The following is a 26,763-nucleotide window of genomic DNA, read 5'->3' on the forward strand; positions in this document are numbered from 1 at the left end:
TTTTTTTTTTTTTTTTGGAATGGTATGCAAAAATCACTCCTGCAACTTAAAAGATGCCATTGAATTATCTGTCCCAAGATAGCACACGAATATCTGACAAGCAGTTTGTTCATACAAAACATCAAAAGAACAGGGTATCTGCTTGTAAACAAAAACATTTTATTCTAGAGTATACTTTCCTATACTAATAGCACACTTGAATAAACTTATTTTTCGTAAGGGTGTGGAAGGATGCACATGTTTAATTTGACGGTACTTCTGATGAACATGCAACTGCTAACATCGCACACAACACCAGGAATATTCTTCCGATAACAACATCCCCTGTTCAGAATTCTTCATTCTTCATCGTTTTCCCCCCTGTAAATATGTTTAGCTCCCGAACGTTAATTAAATATTTGTTACAGTGGTAATATTAAGAGGCATTTAGTAGTAGGCTATGCGTTATAGCCTAAACCAAGGGTCTTCTTCAACCGGGGGTCCGCAGCGGCACTGCACTGCAGGGAGTCCGCCAATTAATGTTTGATTAAACATTAATCAAACAAAATTAAAACATGGGTAAAAAAAAAAAAACATCGCAAAGTCGGTTTTAAATAAGCACCCTGAAACGAAAGCATGGAAGAGCACCTTCAGTTGATACTGTAGCTGAAATAATATTATTGGCGAAACAGATTTAGCAAACGCTCCATAGTGTTTCTGAGTTTGAGAGATGCAGCCAATCAGAGATGTTTGTTGATCTCTTGAACGCAATGGCTAATCAGAAGTGTGTACACCGCAACGCCGAAGTTTTGTTCAGTGTTGAGTTATGCTCGCTCCCGTGAATCATTAACAAAGAACGACAAGATGTAAGTAAGAAATTCATTATGCAGTGTAGACAACCTCATTGATTTTAAAGCAACTTGTGAGATCGCGAAATGAGATGAGTGACAGTTTTTTGTGATTGTAAAGTAAACGCAGACTAATAGATTACTAGATAAATATTCCTATTACTATATATATATATATAAATAATTTTTTATCTGCAACTTTATATCCCTCACTAATTTCAGATACTCAGTGATTTTAATTGTCCATGTCACAGTACAATTAAAATGTTACGTTTTAGTAAACTTGAAGCTAAAGTTCAAGTAGCCTAAATGTTTATTTGTCCATCTGACAGTAAAATTAAAATGTGATTTTTTTAAAATAAACTTGTAGCTGAAGTTCAGGTAAATGTAGCCTAAATGCTTATCTGACTAGTAAAATTTAAATATATGACCCTGCAAATCCATAAAAATAATAGGCCTATGCAACAGCTGCAAACAACTAATGAATTGTTGTTGGTTTTTTTTATCTCAACTTGTTGTTTCTTATGATGCATAAATCTCAATTTTAACAATAAAAAGTAACATACATGTAGTGATGCATGTGCAACAACAATAATGTGCATAGTTCTGATCTGTTTTAATATAATATACATATAACATAATATAATTTATTCTTAATCATAATATGGTCAGTTTCTATTAATATATCAGGCTCTATGATTAATATGTAGCTCTGCTTGACACATTTTGTATCGGGGGTCTCTGCTCCATGCTTCTGTCGCCTATAGGGGTCCTTACCCTGCAAAACGTTGAAGACCCCTGGCCTAAACTATCGACCTTTGAATTTATGTATTGGTTTATTAAGTTTTAAGTGGCCTATGTAAATAATGAATTTTTTTTTTTTTTAAAGAAAATGTCAGACCTGAGATTACCCAAAACAAATTAATTACATTGTTGTGGAAACAGCAAATGCTTTTGAAGAGACAATGAATCCTTCTGGCCACAAGATGTCACCATTGTTCAATGTTTAAAAGATTTTGTGACAGGCAATGTCGCCTTTATTTGATTTCATTCACCCGCTTCTACGGTGAAACTGAGATTAGCTACTGAACTAATCGCTGTCAGATGCGTTAAACATGCATTCATACTGCACAAATTCGACATAAGCTACACATTCATGCTCTTTGATTAGACGTTAAGTTTGTATTTGTGTTGTGTGTTGAATTTAATTTAGTTTTTGTGCTAAATGTATTTTAAGATATTTCTAGCTGCTTTATCACGTTATTTGCTTTTGGCATGTACACAAAATGTAAAATTTTTAATGCTCAAAATAGGCCACTTTCATCACATATAGATTCTAGTCACATGTGAGGAGAATTTTGTATTTCATATGTATTTTTCCCCAGATCTCAGGACACGAAGTTGTCACATATAGTATTTAAATGATGCTCCTAAGAAGTATTCTCAAATTTTGATATGTATCGTTTAAATATTGCAGCTAAAACTAAAATGTTGGCCTATTTTTGAACATCGGTGATGATCAAAAAGAAAGTCACAACAATCAGATTATTTCAACGTTTAATCAACAGATTATTTTAATCAAAAATACTTTATAAATGAACACAACAAACGAAAGAAAGAGAATCAATCAAAGGCGCAGTTTGACATTGAAAGAATTTGCAGTTTAAACTTAGTGCAACTGAAATCTTACATTAGGCTATAGATAATACCGATTAATAACTGCGAGCCACATGTACAATAACAAATGAACAGATATTATATAAAAATATTTTCACAAATACCATTAAATATATCGAAAACTGTGAAACGTTTCACAAAAAAAAAAGAAAAGAAAAGAAAAGAAAAGCTCGTATGGGCGTAACAGATCCAAGCATTGCAGTAAACTCATTCTGACGGTATCTTTCTGCAAAAAAATGAACGAAAACAGCAGTTTCTTTCGAGTAAACCAAAATGTTTCTTTTAAGTTACGTTGCTTTTGGTTATTTTATTTTATTATTATTTTTATTTATCACCCATTAGAAACATGTAATCATCATCGATAAATAGTTGCGGATAATTTGGGGATAAAATCCAATCGAAAATTAACAGACGAATAGTTTTTGAAATATGATTTCTTTCTACGTAAAATCAATAAAAAAGTTTTCGTCGTAACATCTCGAAGACATTTGTTCGTGAATATGCTTTATAGAAAAGGAGGGCAAACAAGTGTGTTTTTGACTATCATCGAGTGAATATGTGAACTGTGATATTTTTTAAGATGAAATTTAAGATTCATTTTTAAATGAAACCATGCATGCTTGAAAACTGTTATCACAATGCAAAAAAAAAATCCGTGCAATAAACTTTAAGGCTCATAACTGCATCATCTTGAGCAGGCATTTATAATTTGTAACCCGCGTATTGGCCAGCAGTGGCTGCGACACTGGGTTTTTTTTTAAGCAATTTTTTCAAAAGAAAATTAACTTTTTTTACCAACATATTTCCTGGCTTTATTAAGGGCTCTGGCTTATGTAAGAAAGCGGAAAGAATGGACGACTTTTCCATCGTATTTGTACAGTCAGCTGCACAAGTAGGCTACTCGATATAGCCTAATTTACAAGAGCGACAATAATTAGTCATCACTGATAATTGAGGGTGACAAAAAATATAACGGGCTCTAACAAAGAAATCTACCATAAAACCAATATTTGTATAGCTACATGTTGTGAAAACTCTTCCTATTATCGTGCGTGTACTGGATCGTATTATCCCCCAAATAGAAATTTGTGAATAGCCTAACGTGTCTACAAAAAAAGAAATTGACTCAAGGCTCTTATATAATTTAAAGTAAGCAAGTATTTATTTATCCATCTATCAATAGCCTATGTGTTTACAGTTTGAAATCGTTATAGGCTATCAATCAGTTTGCTTTTGAGAGACCAGTCGTAGATTTAATGGAAGCTTTGAGAGAGAAAAACTAATACATAATCAAATCTAATTAAAATGATATATTATTTTGAATTTGTGAATGGTATGTTCACGTGGAATTATTAAATCGTTACATTTGTTTCTGCACGAGTTCGCGATAGAGCATTACACCACTAGATGTCACCACGTGTTACAGAAATGCATCACGGTGACTCAAATTTCATTTCCAACTTCGAAAGAACTTCTAGAGCAGTGGTCTCAAACTCAATTCCTGGAGGGCCACAGCTCTGCACAGTTTAGCTCCAACCCTAATCAAACACACCTGATCCAGCTAATCAAGGTCTTCGGGATTACTAGAAACTTCCAAGCAGGTGTGATTTGGAGCTGGTTGGAGCTAAACTCTGCAGAGCTGTGGCCCTCCAGGAATTGAGTTTGAGACCACTGTTCTAGAGAATGAATGGCTGAGGCAATATTTAGAAATGGCTTGAAATATCATTTAGAATATAGTTTGTTATTTCATTGCCTTACACCTTTAGAGGAATTGGCCACGAGGTTATGTGTTCTACACGGAAAATAAAACTGTAGCCTAACGGTTAAATAAGGGGAAGGGAAAAAACTAAAGTTGGTTAATATTATAAAATATTTGTAAATACCCACCGTTTCATCTTAATCCTCTGTTAATCGTAGCCTATGTGTGCACTGCATTATTCGGCAGAGCTAAACAATGGGGAAAAAAAACATGAATGTCTTTGTATTGAATTAACCTGGAAATCAGTCTCTCTCTCTCTCTCTCTCTCTCTCTCTCTCTAACATCCGTTTAACTCACTTAAACAACAAGTGTCTCCATATATTTATAGCCTAGCCTATTATATATATCTATAACGATAATATGTATTGTGAAAAGAACTACGAGAGAGAAAAAGGAGAGGAGAAAGTGAAATAAGCCGTATACGGCTCGCTTAGACGCTAGACATTTTAGAGTTTCTTGTTCTCATCATTTACACGCGTAATTAAAGAGGCTGGATTACATATTTTCTGATGCCATAAGTGACCATTAAGTTTGTTACATTTTTCCTTTGACTGTATGTTTATCTACATCGATAAGAAGAATTATATTAACTTTATCTTTTCAATCTAAAAACAGCTAGTCTTGTATATTTACAGGGACACGGGGGAAAAAACATCCTGTTCAAGATACGCAAAAACATTTATTTTTTAATGTTTAATCTATAGTGTAGGCTAACGGTTAAAATGTGTGAAAGAGTCAGTGTATACAAAAATCCTACAAATGCCAATTTCTCTCAGTGAAACGTCTATTTTTATGAGCCTCGAAAACAGTCTATTAAGACACTTTTGGATTAGGCTTTAAGGGTGTCATCAGGAATTGCCTGAAATCTCTTTTCATTCTCCGCGAAGTCATATGACTCTGCACGCTATGTTAACTTTATACTTACTATATCAGGCTACGAAGACCCCTCAAAGACAAAAAAACAAAATAATGCTTAGAATTTAATGCAAAATAACGTGTCATGAAAATCAATTAAGATGTGAAGATAACTAACAGAATTCATTCTCCAATTATACATAAATAGTTTTATATTATACAAGGTTTATATTATAATTCAGGACTTTATGGCGAGTCATTGTCTCCCATTATATTTATAGGAGCTGTGGGAAAGTTTGAAATCCTTTTCTCTATAGGTTTTTAATATGCATAAGTATGGTAATCGCGGTCCTGCTGTGTTGCAAACAGGCGCAGCAGATCATGTGCTACACAACCTCGGACCGTACGAAGTCGCCGAGATGAGGACATGCAGAGTCCAAGTAAGTCCTGTTTCTCTCGTTGACGTCTGTTCGCATAAAGAGATAAAGCAGGGCTGTCTGAAGTTTGTTAAAGGCGGAAAGCATGCGAGCATAGGACAGCACGTGTGTTGACCCATTGGGAGTAAATCTTTACGTTTGCCCGTCTGACCACTTCTATTGGGTGCCAGATCAGTTGAGCAAAGGTTCACAAGATGAAGATCAGACGCTTTACGATTAGGAACTATGAAGAAGAAATGCCTAAGATTGCGCAAAAAGTTCTGGAAAAGAGTCATGACTCGAAAGTGAATGCAATTATATTAATAGAAAGTGGATATTAGGCCTAATGATGACTTTAGCGGTAAGTTTTGACGACGATGATGTTTGTGTGAATGGCAAGTTCAAAGCAATAGATTTCGTTTGTCAATTAATTGTCTAATATTTGCCTCATGATTTCAGCTTTTCTTTTTTTAGACTACTAGCAGACTAATTGTCCATGTGGGTTAAGGCAGCTAAAGAGAACTAAAGACACGATGCTCATTTTTTAATTATTTTTGAATAATATTTTTGAATATTCATAAAAACTGTTCTCTAATAATAATGGGTTATTACTGTTAAGTGCATAGACATTTTGCATAGACGACTTCAGATTTTATGCAACTATTTCCTTTGTCTAGTAGCTAACTACAGTTGTAGTATCTTTTAACCGACTGTTTCTGAAGGAGAGATGCTTAAAATTAGTGATATGCTAATATAACACAATGCTCTTTGTGCCTTTTTGTTTGAGCCGCTCAGATGTCTTTGTTCGCTTATAATGCTTTTGAATATGTACAGTGGTGTTTTATAATAGTTATATCTATTGTCGGTTCCTAAATAAGGAATAAGAGAGAAAAAAGCGTTACGTATTGTTTAACCTTCTTTAAATAGATGAAATTATACAATAACAATGCTGTAACCTATAGGCTACAATATAAAATCAGCATCGCGAAGAGCCAAATCATTCTGCCAATTGCGAATGAAATAAAATGGAATCAAAACAACGCAGCAACCGTGAATGCAAAGGAAATTCAAATATACCTTTTAAATATTTATCAATATTAAAAATAATACACACGCAAGGACCAACTGCGGTGAAGATGTAAGAATGGCGGAGCAGGCGTCTCATTATGCATGATGGGCGACTTCCCTGGCATAGTCTCCGCTTCTTTGCTGCATATGGTCCAGTATTCACGGTCAAGAAAGGTTCTACCTTTCAATAAAAAAACAGCAACTTACATATTCTTCCGAAAAAGAAACGAGCCACCTCGAAGTCGATGAGGGGAAATTACTCCGACCGCTGAAAGAAAGGCTATGTTGGGGGATTTGCATATTTGATGCGCTAATTTCCCTGATGTATTTAAATATGGCTGCACGTAGCCGATAGGCTTGCTACGTCATTGGACGTGACCTCGTTGTAAAATTTAAACGTGAATTCGTTTTAGTCAAACACAAGTGCTAGCAATAATTGAGAACTGTGAAGGAATAAGAATTAGGCAACATTATTTGGAAGCGCTCAGAATCCCAAATTAAGAAATGTTGTGTTCAAAATCTGAACCTGATCATTAAATAAAAAATAAATAAATAAAAAACTTGCTATAATGACAATAACAACAACAATATAATGTAAAAATATGCATGGTGTGAAGTTAGTTTTTTGTTTGTTTTTGTTTTTTTTTTTTTGGGGGGGGGGGTATATTTTTTTTTTTTTTGGGGGGGGGGGTAATTAGGCTAAGGTTTGAAGCCCCCATTATTGAAGGTCAAAACAAAAGGTCTGGAGTGCATATTCTTTGTTACATATACGTGTTTCTATCTTAGAGTGGAAGTAAATCAGTGCGCGTATTTAAATGTAACGCTCGCGAACAGCAATCTCAGTCACCAGATGAGGTAACTATAGCAACAGTATGCAGTACTTTTTGTTAGGATCAACATTGGATAGGACACTGACAAAATATAATATTAGCTATTATTTCTTATTTCATTATAAATTTGCATATCAAAAGTATGATGTATTAGGCTATTTTAAAACTATTTTAGACAGTTGCACTAATTGTAGGCTAAGAAGCGCCAAAAGAGAACTGACTGTAGCCTATACTTCGCACACTGCAAATATTATTACGTGTAGCCTCTAGGCCTATACATTTATGGCAATGTTATATGAGGGCCTATCCTGTGCCTGCGTACGCGCACTCACACGTGAGGTTATGGTGGGTTTAAATTGCAAAAATAAATAAATGCACTTTTCTCCTTTCTCTTTTCTTCTTATTTTCCCCTTCACAAGCTATTACGTATCAGTGTGCAACTAATGATGTCCTCTCAGTGTCAGATGGCCATTGCGTTCCGTCAGTCAAAACGTGTTGGGCAGAAGCGCTCGGAGCAAATTCATTACCGCAGTCAATCCGTAACCTGGTCTGGGAACTTGGGGCTAGTCCACGCCAATAGAAGAACAATGCCTCCTCAGTTCAAGTCCAACAAAAGACCTGGCGAACTTGTTTGAATTTCAGAGCACGTCCTTTCTTTCACAGAGAGGACTGCCCCCTCCCGAACACCCTTCATGAAAAAAAAAAAGAAAGGGGGGGGAAACATGCCGACCTTCTCTGCTCAACAGTGCACTTTTCTATTTGGTGCTGCAGACAAATAGGTTATGGGAAACTTCTCAACCCCTCCTCTCTCTCCCCCCCTCACTGGCTCTCGCTTATACGGTAGCTGTCGTTCTCGTGCGCCTGGACTGTGCTCTTGTGAGAATCAGAGCCGCTGAGGCACGCGTAATGAACTGAGTATTAGCGGCAATTTTAAACCGAAAGCTCTCCGTGCACGCCGGCTTCTTACCTACAGCAGGAGTTGCATCTGGCCACGTCGACTTCGGCATAATTAAAAAAAATAATAAATAAATAACTTTGCTCAAGTGAGTACATCTGGAAACACTTCTCAATTTTTTTTATTTTTTATTTTTTTTTGTGGCCATTAAAGATAATACAGTGCTATTAGTTGCATTACAGACTTGATGATGCAAAATTGTACATTTGAGTTGTTTTTTTTTTTTTTATATATTACAACGTCATAGATGTTAACATACTTTGAACTGATCTAACACAAAGCACTTGTCTCAAGGCCAAAGTCTCGTGCACTGATGCCGCAAGTATAGTAGGTGACAAAGTCTCACAACTTGTCATTGTGCGCAACAGAATTTAATTTAGCATTTTGGAACAGAAAACCTGTTAGCTCTTCATATTGTGCTGTTAGACACTGATTTCGATTGCAGGTCATACATCAATCACACCTTTTATCTTCTATCACACAAATGCATATGAGATGTTATGTGAGCTGTCATTGCTTCTAATTTAAACACTGTAATGTTGATCAAACCTCTTTATGATTCTAGACAGAAGAAACACTATTTTTTGGTGGTGGTGTTGTTTCAGGAAAGACAAGCAACTTTTACATATAATGTAGATTTTTTTTCTTTATACATGATATGTGATAATGCTTAAACTAGCTTCATGTGAGCATGTGGGTCAAATGTTTTATTCACTATTATAGACTTTAGCAGTGCTCTGTGTTTGTTGTTTGTGTTTGGCTATGCAGAAGGTCTGAAGGAGAGATACGTTTTCCAAGAGTTCAGAAATGAACTCTTGCAGCAAGGGCCACTGGGCCAATGATTGAAACTGCTATGACATGATTCACCTAAACCAATTTAGTCAGAATTGACCATCATATCAGATTAAATACAAATGATGGCTGTCTTTTGACCTTGGATGTGGCCAAAATTAGAGACCTGTAAGGCAAGAGTTTAGTTATTTGTGCATGTTACTGTACAGGCCTACAGAACACCTTGTGTGCTGACATCCATATTGTGATGTGTTTCAGATAGTCTATTCAGTTAATGAGACAGTGTGAAAAATGAATTGAAGACACATTGTATAAGATCAGTGACAGATCATTTATTGAGTATGTTTTTCAATTTTACATATAAAAAAAAACATTTTCACATGCAGAGAGAGAGAGAGAGAGTTGTGAGAGTTGTGCTGTGAGTCCCACATTCTGAAACCCACACAAATGCTGTAAAGACAGCATCACGTTTTGATTGATAGGTTTGTTATCCACTTACTGCACTCAATTACAGTTCTCACGGCACATAAAGTATATAGGCATGAGTATGTAATCAATTTAAAAATAAGATTCTGATATCAGTGGTCAGAATATGAGGGCATCAACATATGCTAGCAATGGAAACCACCTTACTCTGTCTAGAGAGCAGCTGCTATACATACCTTTGCGTGCTGACTGTCAATGCCAGAGGAACGATCGCAAGAATCTTGTCGCCGGCGAGCATTTTCCATGTATTCAGACGCACTGAAATTTAAAATCCTCGTGAGCGAGGGTGATTGGCATTGCCTCTCAAGTATTTCCATCAAGTATGCTCGTCGTTGAAAATACGTTGTGCGAACAGCAAAAAGGATCGCCGCTTCAACCTGCACGAGGGATGCACACGCACTCTGGAGATTTCTAATGACATCATCATCATTATCATCATCATTATCATCATCTTCATCACCCTGCACTCCCGTGGTCCGAGACCTTTGACCTTCTCTGGCTGGTCCATATTTTGGTATTGGAAGCCCGTCCCCCTGCTTACCCCCTCCGCCCCCCCACTTCTCGAGATGTGGCCCTGTTCCCTCTCTCAGACCGCTGGCAGCAGCAACACAATCCTCCTCTCGTCTCTCTCATAGCAGCTCTCAGGGATCTGTGGCATTGCCGATCTCCTCCGTGCACGGACAGCCTGCCACCCCTCGGCCAAAAATAAGAGAGAGATCTCTCCATTCAGTGACGAAACAAACGCGATGTTATTTCCGTGTGCACTTTTTTTCTCTGGAATCGGATTTTTCCTTTGTATGATCTCGCTGCTGGTTCCGTGGGATATCTATCGCTGCTGCCACGATTTAATAGATCCAAAGGAGCCTTTTGTGAGATTGGGAGGTAATTTGCAATGCAAATGATGGCCTGTGCGAGGATGACTGCTTCTTATTCGACAGGCTCCCTTACTCCAGCTCTCATATTGTTTTAACATTAACTGCTCCGATGTCAAATGGATTATAGCTTCCGTTTTGATTCTCATTACCCTGTGAAGAAACTGTTATTTATTTTTGCTGCGAGCATACCTACATTTAAGAACTACAAATGACCATTGTGAAGTCCCGTGCCTATTTGTATTTTTTTTTTTTTTATTGTTTTGCAACTTCTTCACTTGGATTTATTCTTACACAAGACACGGAGGTATCCGGGGATTACTGTTGTGGAATTGGAAGCGAGTTGTTATCTTTGGTTATCTAGCTGTATGAGTATGTTGCACTTCATAAAGCTAGATAACCGAAAGTAAAAACTGCCTCCTGGCTCATCGAAAACTCTGGATGCCTAATTTCACGAAGATATATTTACAAAAATAAATTGTATTATAGGCTATTTTATGCCAATACCTTTGGAGAGCTGTTAGCTACACACAATGTCAGACAATAATTTGGGTTTTATTATTATTTTATTTATTTATTTATTTATGTATTTTAGGTTTAATTTGGTGTTATGCTGCTTTGAAAAGTAGCCCATGCATTTTCTATTTAACGCAAGAGTGCAAAAATGTAAACGTTAACGCAAGGAAACAAAAAAAGTCAGCTTCGTTTTCCCCTGCGGACGTAACAGCATAAATGAATAGACTCGCAGAGATTAAATTGATAATACTCGAGTTTGTATGATTTCACCAATTTACTGAAAACTGACACGTGAAGAGAGAGGAACCCACGTGCTCACTATTTATTTCAGCTCAGTCGCCTTTGGCCAGGAAACGGCGCTGGCATCCCAAACAGAAATAATTAGGACATATAGAGAGAGCTGACAAAAATGAAAAGGGGTGGGCACATGGGGAGCGAGGGGGTCGCCCTCCTTAATTGATTCCGTTAAACGGAGCGCAGTAGATGTGAACGACTGGACGCTCCCATTCCCACGCTCGAGGGCAAGTGGCAATGCCACGGCCCTATCCAGAATATGACAGACAGCGCCGGCGGGCTGGGGGGGCTGGGGGCGACATGGGTCATGAAAAGATGTCAAGTGCACCCAGCTCATCTGCATCCCTTTAGAAAGTGGCGACCGTTCCCAGCCTCAGCAGACGCGGGCCCCAAAGCAGGAACAGTAGCCTAACGGCTGTGAATATCTCACAGGCATGATAGCTATATACGCTGCTGCTGCTGCTGAGGTGAATTGTTTGTAAGTGTGGGAATAACAAGGCGTGTTTATGTAAAAGAAGTGGCGTATTGAGCTTTAAGTTTTGAAGCGTAGATTTGCTGCAGCTCTGCATTAGACCGCGTTGAAACATGACATCACCACTATTGTCCTCAAAGCGCTTGCATTTGAACTTGACAAGTGTGAGATTTTGTTTTTCGTCTGGCTTAACGCCCTCTCATTACACCGTATTTATTCTTTGCAGTAGACTTTTAATATAGATCTGCGCTATTATGAATTTATTCAGAGTGTTAATAAGATATTTTAGAGGCCTATAAGGCAAGTTAGTTGAAGACTAAAATAGACATTTTTTTATAGGCTTAACACTGATTAAATCAGTAAGCCATAAAACATATTCTGTCTTCACCCATACAAAGGATTCAAGAAATTAAACACTTAGTGCAATGGTAATTTCATTCAAAATGTTAGTCTAAGAAATATCCCATAGCTTTTACACATTTTAAAATTAAATAATTATGTTAATATCTAGCCAACTGCATTTATAAAACAAATAAATGCATTAAAATATGTTACTATTATTATTATTGTATTTGTAGTTTTGTTTTTCAAAATTATGATGTATTGGAAAAGGGAAAAAAAGAAGCTTTTTTTAAAATGCCTGACAAACTGAAGTAGTTTTCATCCCCAGCTCATGTCTGTGAATACCTGTAATAGCAGGGCGCTTGCATTTGAACTTGACAAGTGTGAGATTTTGTTTTTCGTCTGGCTTAACGCCCTCTCATTACACCGTATTTATTCTTTGCAGTAGACTTTTAATATAGATCTGCGCTATTATGAATTTATTCAGAGTGTTAATAAGATATTTTAGAGGCCTATAAGGCAAGTTAGTTGAAGACTAAAATAGACATTTTTTTATAGGCTTAACACTGATTAAATCAGTAAGCCATAAAACATATTCTGTCTTCACCCATACAAAGGATTCAAGAAATTAAACACTTAGTGCAATGGTAATTTCATTCAAAATGTTAGTCTAAGAAATATCCCATAGCTTTTACACATTTTAAAATTAAATAATTATGTTAATATCTAGCCAACTGCATTTATAAAACAAATAAATGCATTAAAATATGTTACTATTATTATTATTGTATTTGTAGTTTTGTTTTTCAAAATTATGATGTATTGGAAAAGGGAAAAAAAGAAGCTTTTTTTAAAATGCCTGACAAACTGAAGTAGTTTTCATCCCCAGCTCATGTCTGTGAATACCTGTAATAGCAGGGCCTTATGTGTTGCCAATAATAATAATAATAAAAGAGAGAGAACATGATATTGTCAGGCAATTACCAGAATCCACTGTGAAAGACATTGACACCTTGCCTTTTGATTTGAAGACAACAATGGTGTGTTAAAAATAAAAACCTGCTTTTTACTTATGTGTCATGCTAAATTAATTTGACATTTTCTCCTGTTTTTTATTTATTTTATTTTAGTTTGTTATTATTATTATTTTTTTTTGCATCACAAAACCATACATCTTTTCTTTAGCACAGCAGTCAAACCCTTCATAATTCCTCTTATGATAATGTTACATGTCCTCTCGTTTTACATATCCAGCGCTTGCTATGCACCAGGACTTGACAGTCAATCTATTCAAAATGTCCGCAATGCAATTTAATGTGTACTGTTGAAAGGTTGAATGTGGTGTTGAATGTTTGCAAATCATTTTTGAGATCACTTCTTTCATTACTGCGATACCACATGCTTTGAGTGATAGAAATGGGTCATGTTTTTTCAAGAATATCAGTGATACTATAGAGAAGACAGCGCTGCATGCTATAAGCCAGTGCTTTAACTTTAACATATAAAATACATATTTGATATTTTAGTTATTATTATTTTTTGTGTGTGAGGAGGATTTACACCTGCTAAATGATATCTTGATTTTAAAATATAATCTCTGTTTTCGAGGTTTTTATAGAAATGAGCAAAGACACATAAGTGTACTCGCTCTGAGCTTCAACTAAATATTCAGCATGTTTTCATGATTTAGGACCTAGATTGAGGTGAACTCCAAGGTTCCTTTTGAATATTAATTTTTATGTAGTAGGCTGGCTGCCTGCAGCTCTATGAATGAGCCGTTTGCTATTGTGTGTGTGTGTGTGTGTGTGTGTCTTAGACAGTTCAGGCATATTGCTGTCTTGTAATTGGTTGAATACTATAACCATGGCGACCATGGCAGCTTATCTGTATTCATTGGGCAAGCAATCTTCATATTTTTGGCTACTCCACATCCTCCGCCTGTTCTCAGCCACAAACCCTTCACAGCGCTTCTGCACAGTTGTCTTTAATACTGTGCTCCTCTCATTGAATTGTTAACATTTAGGGAATTGACATTGTTTGTCATTTCTGTTTATTTCCTTGAATATATTTAGTTTTCCTCTAATTTTAAATGTATTTAATCATTGGATGCTTAGCCTGTTTAGTTTTTAAGACAGTGGGACACAAGTAAGACGAAATTGGATTAGATTTTTTTTAATAGCATGAGGTTACAGAGAGATTTAAAAGTTTTTTTTTTTTTTTTTTAGTTAGTGGTTCCATCACTGAATTCAAATAGGCAGTCTTCTGTACATGTTAGATCTGTTTAGCCAGATTTGTATGTATTTATATATCTCATTTTATGATGAGAACACTTATGGTTAAGCTTTAAGTCCCTGGGCGCAAATAAGAGAAGTCACACAATTTTAAGACAGCATTCAGGTTTACTTTCATGTTGTATGTCCCACAAATAAAATTTTTGTTTGACACATAAAGTGACATTTGGTAAATAATTTGCAGCATATTGATACTTTTTACAGTGTTGTGATGGGATAAGTGCAGTAGCTATTCTCTTTCTCATTTATCTCCCACTGATTTCTTTAAGAAGCATTTCTAGATTCAGTAACCGTAAGTTTACTTCCTACAAACTAATGGAATAAAGTGGCATAAAATGTGCTGAGATGTTAAACAAGCAGATACATGTTGGTACAGAGCATCCTGTAGACCAGCCCCTTCTCGACCAGGTCACATGTACAGTGTTGTTCCCGCTGGTTGGAGTCGCTGTGGCAACAAGGGGTGATCTCACATGCGTATGATGGCAATGTGCAAAAGCAGAACAGGTTCCATATGTGTGTGTTTGTGTGTATTAGTAAGAGGAAGATTCTCTATGCGTGTATGTGTATGTGTATGTGCTTGTGCGTGTGGATCTGTGATGGTATTAAGAAGCCTCTCAAATGTGTGCGTACATGTTTGCATCCAGATTTGTCATGGTTTGTGTGTGTAATTAAGTATATCAATGTTTCAGCAACAATCTAGTATCTCACACTCAAATCTTGCTTTATCAGAGTCAATGCACAGTTCTTTGATATCTCAGAGAAGCAGACAGGTCTATTGCCAAAATGTTAGTTCAGATAGAACAACCCTGCAGCATGATTCATGGAGCAAATTAACCTCAGTGTCAAGATTTAGAAGCAGTACAGTGATTGCAAAAATGATATTTAACCCTTTGTAACATGAGTAAATTCTCACAAATTGTAATGGGTAAAATGCCACAGTTCAATCCTGCATTTAGTAGTTCAATTTCGACTTGAACTTCAAAATCAGTGTTTTTTAAATGACTGAATTATTGATTTCATCTATTGTGTAATGCTACTTGTGATTTTGTCAAATATCTATCATTATGAATTATATATCATGTAGTATGTCTTGTCGCAATGAGTGTAATTGGTAATTGCAAGATAATGACAGTTATAAAATGGTACAAGATTGAATAATATTATTATTACTCTAAGCCAGAAGCAATCTGAGCAATAACAGTGCTGTGACACCGTATGCATTAGTGGCGTTAACTACAGTAGTTTGACTGAGCATGTCTGTTGTCTGCTGAATTTAGATTATGCAAATTCTCAGAGCTATAAATAAGTCAATAACTGTGTCTCAAATATCCCTCAAAACTCAAATCAGATGAAAGAGCCAAATGATGCATGTCATGCCAATGAGAAGCTTGACAATTTTATTTACAAAAAAAGTATAAAGCCTACATTCTTTACGAAATCATTTTTACTTTACAGTACATTTTTACGTTTTAATAATTTGTAAACAATCTGTTTGAAGGAACCTATTTTGAAATATGTTACCAGAAATCTTTCAGGAGTGAATAATGCAGTTTAAATATGGCTATATAATGAGTTTGTTTGCTGAAAAACCGTTAGCACTTTGACCGTAATAATCAGTTCAGGTGAAATCAGTGTAATTAGGGTTGTGCCACCTCATTTCTTAGAAAATCTGAGCAGAGATTCTTTTTTGCGTCTCGAAAAACATGGGTTACTATCCAAAGGCAGCATTTGTCATGCATGGCAGTAATGTTGCACAGTGAAGTGCTGCACATTAGCATATTCACATTTGAATCGCTCGATTCTGTGCAAATGTAATGCATGCGGACTCATGCATATATGCGGAAGCTCTAGACTCTCTGCTTAATATCCTTATTAGTGACGTGGGAATTAAAAATGTATCATGCAGGTGGGGTAGGCGAAGGGTGTCCTACAATCTTCCTAGAATCGCATTGCAGACTCTGGGTAGGGAGGAGGTGGGCTGGGCTCCGTCAGCGCAGTAGCATTTCCTTCAAGGTGCCACCATCTTAAAGAATTTAGCAGTGGTGAGCATGCGAAAAGGATAGACCTAAAATGTCCGCTGGCACGCACTTGATTACAAGCCCACCTCGTATGTTCCAATAAGGCACCACTGCGTTCGCATAATCACACTCGCCAATTATGCAATTAGCTGGTGATGTGCATGTCTAGAAACCCATTTGCATGCATAAACCCGCCCCACTGTTGTCAGCTACATATGCGAATTGATTGTGGCTAGCCTTGTACTTATCCGGCACAACACATGTGCCATATTCCAACACAGCATGGAATCCAATGCATTTCACCCACTTTGTATTCATCTTTAGCTGTGTGCGATTAGAAAATTCTGGTTGAATATGTATTTGCTCTACGCAGAATTGTGGCCCTTGGCTAAAGCTAAAAAGAAGGCCAGATCCTTGTACATTTAACATGTTTTGACATGTTTCAATAAGATTGTGTTGAATGTGATTACATTTAATAACTATCTCGATAATTGTAAAAAGGCCATTATTAATAAAAAATGATGTCCCTTTGACAGAGATCATCAAATTAACATTAAAAAACTCTTTTGGCAAATTTAACAAACATTTAAATAGAAATGCTGTCATAACATTTGTGCAGCAATGGTGTGCCTTGTTGCTCGCTGTCTTTGGAAGAAGTAGTCACTCAGAGGAATTGCTATTCCTCACTCGGGCTCCACTCCATTCCACTGTCTTAATTATTTCAAAGGTGGCTGTCTGGAATGGAACTCGCTGTATGACACTTCCATTTGCATTACCTTTCATCTTTGCGCATCCTCTTGGCACTGCCGAGGCAGGAGTGCTAGAAATTACCCTTAATGCTTACCTCCTTGTATGTCACCCCCATACAGACGCACAAAAACATATAGAACGCTTGCATAGAAGCCTCGCATGATGGCGCATGCGTGTTACACTTGCAAATATGTACTAAAACTGCAATTAAAAGTGTATATAGGTTTACTTGGAGCTTCTGATTTATGGTGATCAACCATCCGCCAGGGTAAAACAAGTGCTAATAATAGAAGGCCAAGCAAAGCATTAGTTTTATACATTCGCATGTTGAAATGTGCTACATGCATCCATCAGCAGGACTGACACCGACTGTCATAGAGTGATGGGCTTCCTTTGAATTCAGTGTGGAGGAAAGCATCAAAAAGACATGATATTACAGTGCAGAGTGGCAGTGAGGCATTCTCATGGAGAACGGACAGTTACATGAATCACACCACCATGGTCCTGTGTTATCCTGGTTCGGATAGAGTTCCTGCATGACTTTCTACAGATGGAGACCAGCAGGGATGGTATAATGAGGTGGCATTGGTGGAGATCCATTTCATGTGTGTGCATTAGTTGCTGTCAGTTAGGTATTTGTGCATGTGTATATATTATACTCCCGCACACACGTTTGTGGCAAGTTTCGCACACACCTTTATCTGCACAGATTGTCCAGAGACAAAAGGTCTGTGCAAATGTCCTCTTGAGCCTGTCATGTAGACTACCGTCACCCGGTATATCTGAGAAGTGTTAATTAGCGTGAAAGTGGGCAACAGAGGTGTCAGCAAAACTCCCTCCTTCTTGCACCCACCCACACACACTTATACCTGATGTGTGCAACCTACCTCCACCTCAACCCCCTGCAACCAGACCGCTGTTATGAGAGCCGACCGAATGTAATTAAATTCCTGCATGCATTAGACTCAGCCTGTCAATGGCTAATGGGAGGGAACGAGAGTATCTCCTGCACTAACTGTGCTGAGAAATGAGATAAGAAAGCGTAAAGGTTGGTGGCGTAGATGAAAAGGACAACAATATAAACAATAGGCAACAATCATTCACATAGTCACAGTCGTTTTGTGCCACATGGCTACACAAAGCATTATCCACAGCTGGACTGAGGTTTTTTGGGTTCAGTTGAAATATAGAAGGCCCTGTTTCCACCTGGTATTAAGATGCGTTTTCAGTGATCCGATCACAAGTGGTCAGCGAAGACACATACTGTTCCACCTGGTATTAAAATGCATTTCAAATGTGTCAGTGCAGACGCTAAGGGTGTGGAGAGAGGGGGTGGGGGATGGGGACGACTCAAACACTGCCAACATCAAGAGCAAAAATGGACCTTGGTTTCACTGTGCTGCAGGCGATGCATGTGCATGGAGACTTAGCTTTTTAGCATAGCTGCTCAGCTTAATTAATGCTATCTGTGACGTTTTTTCTGAATGTATTGAATAACATCAGTGTGTGATATTCAAAAGATATGGGTTATACAGTAACTTCTTTGCATAGAGTGTGCTATTATGTTATCATTTTGAAGCAGTATACATTTCTGTATTGTATATGGAAACATTCAGTTGTGACTTTGAGAATCCAAGAGAGAACATTGATTGATGATTGTGTGTTTTTTTTTTTAAATAAATGTCTATTTTTCATTGGAATTTGCTTTTTGTTTCTGCCTTTTTTTACATGTGAATGAAAATAATAGCCAAACAACACTCAGCTATTAATCATGTGATTGAACCATGCTCAAAATATTTATTTATTTGTAATGCAGTGATAAACACATTTTAAGTCTTGTAAGGGCTTATGACATGAGAGGGGCACAAAAAGTCTATAATAAACATATTTTACATACATAAGGGGTTATGAAGTGAGAGGGGATTTAAAAGTCTCAAAAACATCTACGTTACTTGTAGGTAAATGTAATAAAATATTATTAGCCCATGTTTAAAAAAAATGCATTGCAGGATGCATTGTATAGCAGCAGCGGCTAAGTCAAAAGCTCAAGCCATACGGACACAGAGGCTTAATAAAAGCTGACAGCTGTCACTCTGCCTCTGACATGTGTCAGGAAAGGACTACCTTTATATGGACATGGCCCTACACCACTCTTTGAGAGTTTCTGTAGATAACACACTGCAAAGGTTTACAAAAAAAATAAAATGCTTTTTTGAAACCTATATGGTTCAGAGGAGTATTCCTTACTGTGTTGTAGCATACTGAAAAACAATCTCTTAGGCTAAGGAACATGCACAAAAAATTACATATTTCATAATACAATTTGATTAAGCTTACAGCTAATGGTATAAAAAAAAATATACACATTTGGCTTGAAAAGCTGCAGCCCTCCGGCAGTATGTGTAGCAGATGTGTTATGTTGCATGTTTACTTCTTGGTGCACAAATCAAGAAACCATCCAAAACTTCCTGTTAAGCTGTCAACATCTGCAAACGACAGAGCTATTTACACAAAACGTGTGTGTATAAATGCCTAAGAAAGATAATGTTATGCTTTGGATCAGTGCGACAGTAGAGCAGAGCAGTACTGTGTGTGTGTGTGTGTGTGTGTGTGTGAGAGAGACTATAGGGAATGAATAGCTGCAGAGATCTCGAGCTCTGCTGGCCAGAGACATACTTTGAGGTGACAGTCATTCAGCCTCTGCCAGTATTCTCCCATACACAGGGATGGTTTGAAACAGAAAGAGTCATTTCATTTGAAAAGTCACCAGTGATGAACCCCCTCCAGGTAAATGCAATGCTGGTTACACTAGCTGCAGCAACTCATGGGCAGAGTGTCATTCTGGACATTCAGAGATCATATCCTACAAAGATGGAGGGCAGTAGACTCGATTTCATACTGGTTTAAACACTCTCCTTCACTATCATTTAAATGAACACATATTTACATATGCCATAGACACAGCAACATGACATTACTGCTCTCACGCACACACTCATAAACACACACAGCATGTTGTTCAGTTGTATAATGTTCTGGAATGTTTTTTTTTTTGTTTTTGTTTTGTTTTTTTGTCCAGTTTGACTTTTTTTTAAAGATATGCTCACATTAAAATTCACAGACAGACAATTTGCATGTAAAAATATTAAGTGTTTCTGCACAACACATAAACCAAATGCCAAATCATGAAAGTATAAATCATTTATGGCACATTCTTATTTCATTTATGTCATAAACACAAGTGGATATTCGCTTGAAGCAGAGTGTAAAATAGATTTAGCATGTTTAGCGATTTAGTCAAGATTTCCTTTTTTTTTTTCTTTGTTGCAGGGCTGAAGAAAAATGTGACCATCACTTACCCACTGGAATTGAGCAGGAGGAAACTGGCATCATTGTTATCAAATGATTAACCAACATGAAGTGAGTTCTCAGATTAATCCAGATTTAAAAATCAACCCAAGTCATAGTCCATAAATACTGTATATTTGTAATCCCTGTTATTTTATCTGACAAATTTATAGTTGCAACAAAGCATGCTGGCTTTAAAAGTCTTCATTCTCATAATTTTTGTTAGTTTTAAATCATAAAATGCTTCATAAGCACATAAACTATATTTGGGCACTTTAGTGCCTTAATTTTTCAGATGCACTTTTCAAGTTCTTTCAATTCTTTTTTAAGTTCTTTCCATTCTTTTTCATTACATTATAATATGTATTCACACCCCTGACAGTACATATTTTAATTTTAATTTTACTTAATAAATTCTGAATCTGCATACCCGGAAAGCTGACTAGCAAAGTTAGCAAATATAAGAAAAAAAAAAGAGCAGTTAGTGCTAGCGTGCATGCTATCAGTACACCATACCTGTATATCAGCAGCACACAGGCGATGCCCGGCTGTTTTATGCATACTCTGTGGCCCCTCCTTTCTTGTGCCTTGCTGTGGTGTGATTAGCGTTGGCCCTGAGGAGCTAATGAAGTCTGGTGCCTGCGTTTGCATGATTACAGTTGGCCGCGGCACAAAGGGAAGAGCCCACGAGGACAATAGATGTCACTTTACAGCATGCCAGCCCATGCTTCTGCTGTGTATCAAACGTCCTTTATCACTGTGTTTTATGTGACAAGTTTGAATGCATATGGTGTTGTAAAAAATTAAATCTGTATTGGACGCTATTCAAGAGAATTTCAATATAACAAAACAAGATATAGTATGCCGAAAATATACGTTCATGCATGTCGTTGAATGGTTTAGGTTTTATTAATAATAGAAATATTTTAATTTGAGAAGTAGTTTGATTCATTGAACAATCCCCACCTCCCACAATTTACAGCACTCAGTCTCTTATATAACCATATCTTTTCATGCTTTTCTATTTTTGTCTCATTTTCAAAAAGCTAGTTAGCCATTCATGACTGCAGATGATGAAGCATTTTTGCAGTCATTAAATATCCAAACATCTGCAAGTGGAGCGCATAACAGCGACGTGCAATGTGGTTGTAAACTGCATCATCCTTTCCCTCTCAGAACAAAGAATATGCGCATGGTAATACCATGCAAATGTATGCAGATTTCAAGCAGCAAGGGGGAGGAGTTGAGAGGGGAAGCAGAGAAGAGGCTGTAGTGGAGGTTCACTTCAAATACACTGAATGTTTACATATATATATATGTATTCTCAGGGCACATTGTTTTAAAACATTCTTGCCAGATTTGAGGTTAAAATACATCAAAAAGTCATGCATATTAATTTAAATCCTTTGCATAAACCGTCTGACCTCTTATTATACAATCTACATATACTCTACCGCACCCACACCCACAAGAGATAGGGTTTTATCTCAAATAATGATCAGCTGTATCGCCGGAGAGTTGTTCTTGGCTATAAGTTTTGCTCATTGCTGCCTCCTTTATCACCTCCTTTGGCATTTTTGACTGTGTATCATAGTTCTTTTGTTCACCACAATGCTTTAAAAGTAATGATATAACATCACTGTTGCATTTTCAGACTGATATATTTAAATATAAAATACATCAATTAAATAAGAAGTGTTAGTGTAATACTTAGAGGTGTTAAATAACGTAACCCAAGACAATTTATTGATAGGCTAAAAATAGAGTTTTTTTCAGCCTAATAAAATTTTGGGTTAAAAAGAAAAAATGAGGTCAGTGCTTCAGCTTGATCAGAATTTATGACATTTTATAAGTGTCTCATTGGCTTTTCATTATTCCCAAAGAGAAATATTGCAAATATAAAACCCCCTCCCCATTAACAGTCTGAAAATGGGACTTGATGATAGTCACAGCTGATTGCATTATGTATGAAGCTGCATAATTGGCAAACACTCGTGACTGTAATATTAGTTTAGCCACTGAGCACCATTAGAAAATATATCATTAAAAATAATATAATTCAATATATGTTTATTTTCTTTTTCTTTCTTTCTTTCTTTCTTTCTTTCTTTTTTGTACTCCATTGTTAGATCGCATGCACTCTTTTGTGTGTGCTTTTCTTCAGACGTGCGACAACCTAGCCTGGGCATAATTTGCAAGGCATGTGTAGAGCATTAATATAATTTATAAACGTGTGTGATTGGGTGTGGTTGTCCATATGCGTGTGTTTGCCACTTCTTCCATTTCCAAAAAGATCAGTGATTTGTGTGCAGCGGCACATGAAAGGCCGTTAAAATAATGCCCATCCCCAGACAGGAGACACAATACTGCGTTAGTCTGTGGCACACACACGTCTGGGCCTCTCCTCAGACACAATATGGCAATGGAAAGAGAGAGAGAGGAGGGGGGTGTGAAAGCACAGACAGACACTCAGAATAATGCATAATGATGTTAACATTGCTGCATGTCTAATAGAGCAGGACCCAGCCACAGAGAGATGCACCAAGTCAGACGAGCACATGTGTGTGTATGTCTATGTGCGGCTGTGTGTGTCCATGCACTCAGCATCCTGAGATACATTAATTTGGACTCTTTATGCACGGGTGTGTTTGAATCTTTTCTTTAAGATTATATCAACAAGCACTGACCCAATGGCTTCAGACCATTGCAACTCTTACAAACACACGTTCATGTGTATGTCATGTGCGAGGATGCAAATAGGCACTGCAAAATGCTTTTGCAGTATTTTTTTTTCACTATAGCTGTGCTTTAGCAAAGGTTGTGTCTGAGAAATGGAGAACAAAAAAGAGTGTGTGTGTGTGTGTGCCGGAAGAGTCGCAATGACAATATGGCTTGGTCCATCATGCACACGCATATATGAAAAAATAAATCCAAGCAGCCACAAAGCAACTCTCCTTTCCCATTTCAATACGCTCTCGTTCTCTGACATGGGCGGCTGTATCATTTTAATTGGGAGCTTAGACTGAGGTGAGATTGTCCCGTTTCTATTTATTTCATTTTGTTAACCTCACATCAGGCAGAACCGCACCAATGGGACCAACTGAATTGGATATGAAAATAGACAGGAAGCATTTATCGAAGGAGAAAAAGAGTGAGCGAGAGAGACCGCCATCGTCTCCGGAGGAAGGCGGGCACTATAGCTGTGCTTTAGCAAAGGTTGTGTCTGAGAAATGGAGAACAAAAAAGAGTGTGTGTGTGTGTGTGCCGGAAGAGTCGCAATGACAATATGGCTTGGTCCATCATGCACACGCATATATGAAAAAATAAATCCAAGCAGCCACAAAGCAACTCTCCTTTCCCATTTCAATACGCTCTCGTTCTCTGACATGGGCGGCTGTATCATTTTAATTGGGAGCTTAGACTGAGGTGAGATTGTCCCGTTTCTATTTATTTCATTTTGTTAACCTCACATCAGGCAGAACCGCACCAATGGGACCAACTGAATTGGATATGAAAATAGACAGGAAGCATTTATCGAAGGAGAAAAAGAGTGAGCGAGAGAGACCGCCATCGTCTCCGGAGGAAGGCGGGCGAGGACAGAAAAGCTCATTTTCTGTAGCCACCCCGTGCCGTCTGCATTGCAGATCGGTGAAAATCCTGGTGAATATGATGGCGAGGCTCGGGAGAGGGTTTATGTTATCTGTGCCTTTGGTACGCTTTGTTTTTTTTTTTCCTTTCCTTCCATATTTTTTTTCTCTGTGGTCGCCATAAAATGTCAAGTTAATTTCCTGGGTGGTGTGAGCGACGCCTCGCCATGCATCGTGTGTGTGACATGATGTGTGTGTGGTAGCTTGTGGGGGAAGAGGTTTGCAAGGAGGAGCTCATTCAATGTGCCACATTACATGCAGGTGTGTGTGTGTGTGTGTTTGTGTGTGTGTGTGTGTGTGTGTGTGTGTGTGTGTGTGTGTGTGTGTGTGTGTGTGTGTGTGTGTGTGTGTGTGTGTGTGTGTGTGTGTGTGTGTGTGTGTGTGTGTGTGTGTGTGTGTGTGTGTGTGTGTGTGTGTGTGTGTGTGTGTGTGTGTGTGTGTGCGTGTGTTTCGCTCAAATTTTGTTACTATATACAGTATGTGTGTGTGGGGGGTATGCCTGCATATTGAACGAGTGAACAATATCTGTTTCAGTGTGTGTGTGTGTGTGTGTGTGTGTGTGTGTGCGTGTGTTTCGCTCAAATTATATATTTCTTAATGTGTATTTATTTAAGTGCATTGCAGCGAAGAGTAATTTCCTGGAAATATTATATTGCTTACTTTGAGAAATAAAATAGAAACGTTATGTTTTCACATGTTTTCATGTAAAATGCCTGGTTGTAGTCTTTATATTCAACTGAAGTAGGTGTTTGATGAATAGCAAGGATTGCCAGTTATTTGACAAGCAAAAGTATAGTGAACACACAATCCATGTTCACTGGATACACATGGTTTTAGGTAAAAGGCTCCAAAAATGGTTATTAGTGTGGGATTTTGTGTCTTATCATTTTGCTTTTTTTTCTGTGTGATGTGTGAATATAACTGTATATGTTTTCCCTCTCAATAACTCACAACTGATTATCCTTGAGACTCACTCTGTCACACAAACCATTTTAAAATAGTGTGATTTCCATACAGAACGGCCTTGATGTACAGAGCACAAGCACTCTGACAAGTCTTCATGATCCATTAAGAAGTCTCCTCTTGTTCTTACTGTGGTGATGTTGTTTGTATCTATGATACCATATGACCGCTGCCAAGGCGTGTTGATCGGGGAATTCAAATGCGCGAATATGCAGCGTAGGTGTGTGTATGCAAGAACGTATCGTAATAGACCCTGAAAAATGTTGAAATGTGGAGGAAGGGATTAGGCATTTGTCACTCTCGCTTATGCTGATCTGTGCTTCTGCCCTATAAATGTCACATCCCATAAGTCTGAAAAATCTCACCAGCCCTGCCTAATTGCACATATTCATGATGGCGCTTTGCATATCACTTGTAGTGGATTGGGTAGCGGTGTGAGAGAGATATATGATGGTAAACGGGAGGGTGACTTCAATGCAAATTTGCACCGCGACGACGGTAAGGTGGGACCTACACACCTTTTTGTAATGCCATTTAACTGCTACGAATGCAATTTAAATATATAGATGTATATATATTTTTTAAGAATTATTATTTTATGACATTACAAATTCATAGCATTTTATTTCATAACAAAATTGGCTTTAATAATAATAATAAATATTTTATTATACCATTATTTATTGATATTTATTATACTAAAACTATTATTATTGTTGTTGTTGTTGTTCTTATTATTACTGTTGATTTATTTTCCCCCTTATTTGTATCGTTGCCTCTATAGCCTTTGTAATTTTACTGATAAAACACATGAAAATCAGGGGAATGAGTGCTCTTAGGCAATAAGGGTACAGATGGGAGGAGTGTGTGTGTGTGTGTGTGTGTGTGTGGATTTTTTGTGATCACACTACAAATAAGAATAGAAGATCGTGTTGGTGTAAAATCCAAATGAAAGAGACAGGAAGCAGTACCGAGAATCCCTCATCTCTAATGGCTGGATGTGAAAATAGTTTTGAGTGGGTTGTACAGAGCAGATGTCATCAGAAGCCCTCTGATTAATTAACGGACACAGTGAGGACTTTCACTACTGCTTGGGTAAACAGCTATTGTTCTTGGCCCAAGGTTCCCAAACAGGGGGGTAACAATGACGATATTGTCCCTTTACCCCTCATTAGGGGCAGTGTGAGGGGAAACTTGGAGTGTGTGTGTGTGTGTGTGTGTTTGCAATCACTCTCCCATGATCCCATTACTGCTTCCTGGTCCTGGCTCCTATCACATCTTTCGTGCCAGTTGCAGAGAGAGAAAGAGAGCAAGCCTGTCATAGCATCTTCACATCAAAACCTCCTATCGGAGAAAGAGGGGAAGGGGGACGCGGAGAGGAAACGAAAGAAAGAGTGTGTTGTGTTTGGACTTCATTAGCATAGAGGAAGAGGTGCACAATGGAGGACTTTACATCCTTGTTAGTAAGAAGCAATCAATTAGCAGGGCCAGACTGACCCTGGCAGAGCACTGTGGGGTCTTTGAGTGAAATTTCTCTCTCCGTGATAAATAAATGTCGTAATTTCCACACAAAAAAAAAAAAAAC

General features: G+C 37.5%; 1 long non-coding RNA gene across 2 annotated transcripts in view; it reads left to right on the forward strand.

The window, feature by feature from the left end:
• The first annotated feature begins 511 nt into the window (after positions 1-511).
• LOC107753178 (uncharacterized) overlaps positions 512-26,763 on the forward strand; it is a 40,221-nt gene continuing 13,969 nt past the window's right edge. For both annotated transcript variants that reach the window (XR_001641437.1, XR_001641438.1), the window contains exons 1-3: positions 512-845; positions 5,488-5,558; positions 20,551-20,640. This is a non-coding gene — a long non-coding RNA (uncharacterized LOC107753178). The remainder of the gene's footprint in view (positions 846-5,487; positions 5,559-20,550; positions 20,641-26,763) is intronic.

Source organism: Sinocyclocheilus rhinocerous, unplaced genomic scaffold, assembly GCF_001515625.1.
Source record: "Sinocyclocheilus rhinocerous isolate Xijiao unplaced genomic scaffold, SAMN03320098_v1.1 scaffold3063, whole genome shotgun sequence".
NCBI classification, from domain to species: Eukaryota; Metazoa; Chordata; class Actinopteri; order Cypriniformes; family Cyprinidae; genus Sinocyclocheilus; species Sinocyclocheilus rhinocerous.